Below are 4,672 nucleotides of genomic sequence, written 5' to 3'. Positions count from 1 at the left end.
GTTGGCTTCTTTTTTTTCAATTCTTTACATTCAGTTCAGAACCTTCATAATATTGTATCTAGGATTGTTGCTGGTTATCTGGAGGCTGTGGATCTTCTGCAAGAGAAATCAGGGGCAACAGATTGATTGATTTATGAAATTATGTTAACAGTTAGGATAACCATTACCTCTATCTGTGTTTATTCCTATTAACTCTAAATATTCAAAAGTTAATACTTCTCAGAAGTATTAATACATGCAATTTTATTAGAATTTAATGGTTATCAAATGTAGTTAGTTTAATCTACATAGTCCAGAAGGACTTTGTACCATAATATAATATATATACATGCATATTCTATACGAGAGTTGATACTGTGACAGGGTGGATAGGCTTGAGACTCATAATGACTACAAAAACTATGTTGACAGAAATTAATATCTGCAGGGTCACACATATTGAATAGGTTTTGTATGAAAGATGAGACAAAGAGCAGCTTAAACACACAATCACGGGGTCCACTGCTATTTGGCATGTCCCTGATGGCAAATAGGGGAAGTCCTCATAGATATATAGGGCACTGTCATAATGGCGACATGGACCACTGGGTACCCTATAGATATATTGTATTCTGCCAAATATACTGAATAATGTGGCACCAAAGAAATATCTCGCTAGAAACTGGTTGGCAGGGAGGTGGGATTGCTGCCACAATTCCTTCATATCAAACATGAATTAAACAACCAAAACAAAAACAGGCATTCCTGTTGGATCATTGTCTCCTAAAGATCCAATTGCATTGCCTTGTGTGCTTACAGCCAGTGTGCCACCAAATGTGAGTGAGTACTGTCCAAAAAGGTCCAAGTCTTGGACAATGAGTAGCATGAAGACAATGAAGATCTATACTTGCAATGTGAGAACCCTCTCAGAAGACCTCAGGCTTTTGAATTTAATGAAAGAACTGGACAACATCAAGTGGGACATTGTGGGACTGAGTGAAGTCCAAAGAAAGGAAGAAGAGCAAATACAGTTGCAAAATAGTCACAACCTATTCTACTATAGAGGTAAGGAGAAAGAAGGATCTAGTGAAGTTAAATTCTTGATAAGCCGAGAGGTTGCTGGTAACAGTGAAGTTCAGTAGTTTATCAGATAGGTAACTTGGATTGTGATAAGGCTATGTAAAAGGTATTCTCTACAAATAATTCAGGTTTATACACCAACTTAACAGAGTTCAGTTGATGAAATTAAGGCCTTCTATGATGATTTAAGTCAGGTAATGGATTAAGAAAAAAGTAAGTACACATTGGTAACAGGTGATTTTAATGCTAAAGTGGAGAAGATGATAGGAAATGAGCCATGCATTGAGAAGTTTGGAATAGGTGAGGGAAATGACAGAGATATGTTTGTAAATTTTGTAGAAAACTACAACATGAGAATAATGAACACTTTCTTCCAAAAACGTGTAGGTTTTCCTATGTCATAAATGATGAGAGGCTCTGTACCTTTATGTTTGAAATGCAAATTCTACCATCAATCTGTAATACCAGCCATTATATGCAAATGTGAATTTTGGAAACTGACGGAGGCGATGGAGATAGAGCTATGGAGTCCACAAAGGAGAATGGAGAGTTCAGTGGAGGGAATAACGCTGAAAAAGAGACCGAAAGAGAGCGAGTTGTGTGAGAAAGAGAGCAGACTGGAGTGAAAGATAGTGTGAAGGCTTTGGTAAAAGAGAGGAAGTGGATTTGGGCAGCAGGTAAGTTAGCGATTACGACTGATGAGTGATGGAGCTAGTGTGTTACTGAATGGACGCCGCGAGATGGGAAGCGTGGAAGAGGGAAATTAGACAGAAGGTGGAGAGACGAGATAGAGAAGTTCGCAGGAGTGACGTGGCAGAGGTTGGAGTATTCGTGCGAGTCATGAAATATATATATATATATATATATATATATATATATATATATATATATATATGTGTGTGTATATATGTATATGCAAAGTAGACCACTTGGAAAAAGAAACTAACGAAGCAGAGAGCTTTCGTATATTACATCCAGTGCAAAAAGTACTCGTACTTTTTGCACTGAAGATGTAATATACGAAAGCGCTCTGCTTCGTTAGTTTCATTTTCCAAGTGGTTTACCTTTCACATGTGAGCACACGTACCTGTGTTCTTATTAGCATATATATATGTATATATATATATATATATATATATATATATATACACATATATATATATATATATATATGTATATATATATATATATGTATATATATATATACACATATATATATATATATATATATGTGTACATACGTATTCATTTATCTATATATTCATACACCGGAGAGTGTAACAACGAACAGCCTGATTTAAAACCATTTACACGCATGTGTGCGTTCGTGCGTTCGTTCGCTCGTGCGTGCGTTCGTACGTGCGTGCATGGCCGTCTTGTGGTTTGCAAAGTTAGCTCGTTCGCTTACTAGTTAGTAGCTTGCTGGTGAGCAAAGCGAAGAGAGCGCTTGTCGCGTCTCCCCCCTCCCCACCCCCACCCCCTCCCTCCCCGCCTGGCACTGTGGGATTAGTCACAGCATCGGTTTTGGAGGTGACACGGGAGGTAATGTACACAGTTTGGAGGTAATGGGAACGGTTTGGAGGTACTGTAATTTTTTTTCGAGGTAATGGAAACGGTTTGGAGGTAATGTACACAGTTTGGAGGTGACGTAAAAAGTTTGGAGGTAACGTAAAAAAGTTGGAGGTAATAGGAACGGTTTGGAGGTATTGTAATTTTTTTCGAGGTAATGGAAACGGTTTGGAGGTAATGTAAACAAATTGCCAACTTTTTGCGTTACCTCCAATTTTTACATTACCTCCATTTTTTTTTTACTTTACCTCCAAACGTTTAACGTCACCTCCAATTTGAAATTGGAGGTGACTTAAAACGTTTGGAGTTAATGTAAAAAATTGGAGGTAATGTAAAAGTTGGAGGTAACGTAAAAAAGTTGGAGGTAATGGGAACGGTTTGGAGGTACTGAGATTTTTTTCAAGTTAATGGAAACGGTTTGGAAGTAATGTAAACAAATTGGAGGTGACGTAAAACGTTTGAGAGGTAATATAAAAAAATTGGAGATAATGGAAACTGTTTGGAGGTAATGTAAACTGTTTGGAGGTAATGTAAACAAATTGGAGGTAATGTAAAATGTTTAGAGGTAATGGAAACGGTTTGGAGGTAATGGAAACGGTTTGGAGGTAATATAAACAATTTTGGAGGTAATGGAAACGGTTTGGAGGTAATGGTAACAGTTTGGAGGAAACATAAAATTTTTGGAGGTAATGGAAACGGTTTGGAGGTGATGTAAGCAAACTGGAGGTAATGGAAATGGTTTAGAGGTAATGTAAAAAATTGTGAGTTAATGAAAACTGCTTGGAGGTAAGGGTAACAGTTTGGAGGTAATGAAAACAGTTTAGAGGTAATGGTAACAGTGTAGAGGTAATGATAACAGTGTGGAGATAATGGTAACTGTGAAAGTAATGTACGGAGTTTGGAGGCAATGGAAATAGTTTGGAGGTAATGTCAACAGATTAGAGGTTATTTAAAGAATTTGGAGGCACTGTCAACATTTTGGAGGTAATTTAAACTGTATAGGAGTGATGCTAACCACGTACCAGGTAATGTTGGACGTATAGGAGGTAATGTTGAACATATAGGTTATGTTAAATGTGTAGGAGGTAACGCTAACATTGTAGGAAGCAAAGTTGAATGTATAGGAGGTAATGTTAACCATGTATGAGATAATGTTTACTGTAGTGGAGGCAATGTTGAACGTATAGGAACTAATGTTGAACGTACAGGAGGTAATGTTGAACGTACAGGAGGTAATGTTGAATGTATAGGAGATAATGTTGAACGCACAGGAGGTAATGATGAACGTATAGGAGGCAATGCTTACTGTAGTAGAGGTAATGTTGAACGTATAGGAGGTAATGGTGAACGCATAGGAGGTAATGGTGAACGCATAGGAGGTAATGTTGAACGTATAGGAGGTAATGTTGAACGTATAGGAGGTAATGTTGAACGTACAGTAGATAATGTTGAACGTATAGTAGGTAATGTTGAAAGTACATTAGTTAATGTTGAACGTATAGTAGGTAATGTTGAAAGTACAGGAATTAATGTTGAACGTATAGGAGGTAATGTTGAACGTATAGGAGGTAATGTTGAATATATTCGCTCCCAGATTGAAGGACAAGGAATCTCTTGAGCTGACTGGAGTTGTCTGGCCTTAGACAGATTTTTGTCTAATTTATTTATGGTTTTTATTTCTTTATTTACTTATATATTCATTTATCCCTTTATTCATTTGTTTATTTATCTATTTATTTGTATCTATTTATTCGTTTATTATTCTATTTACTTATATATTTACTTATCCTTTTTATTCATTCGTTTATTTATCTGTTTATTTTATTTATTTATTAATTTATTGATTAGTTTATTTTCATTTATCTATTTATATATTTTTATTTGTTCATTTATTTGTTTGATTATTCATTTATTTAATTATTTGTGTATTTACTTATTCATTTAATTTGTTTATTTATTGTATTTATTTATTTATTTAATTAACTAATTAATCAATTAATCATTCAATTATTTTTGAGTAATTAATTAATCTTATATATATTCA

The 4,672-nt window shown here is 35.3% G+C and overlaps 1 protein-coding gene across 1 annotated transcript in view; it reads left to right on the top strand.

The window, feature by feature from the left end:
- The first annotated feature begins 2,538 nt into the window (after positions 1 to 2,538).
- Positions 2,539 to 4,672, top strand: part of LOC143032991 (uncharacterized) — a 26,107-nt gene continuing 23,973 nt past the window's right edge. Inside the window, exon 1 of the mRNA XM_076198185.1 lies at positions 2,539 to 2,601. The gene's annotated coding sequence lies outside the window, so the exon portion shown is untranslated. The remainder of the gene's footprint in view (positions 2,602 to 4,672) is intronic.

This window comes from Oratosquilla oratoria, chromosome 15 (genome assembly GCF_046742065.1).
Source record: "Oratosquilla oratoria isolate Oo_2021 chromosome 15, ASM4674206v1, whole genome shotgun sequence".
Taxonomy (NCBI): Eukaryota; Metazoa; Arthropoda; class Malacostraca; order Stomatopoda; family Squillidae; genus Oratosquilla; species Oratosquilla oratoria.
Note: the sequence above shows the minus strand (reverse complement) of the source record. Positions and strands in the feature narration are given on the sequence as shown.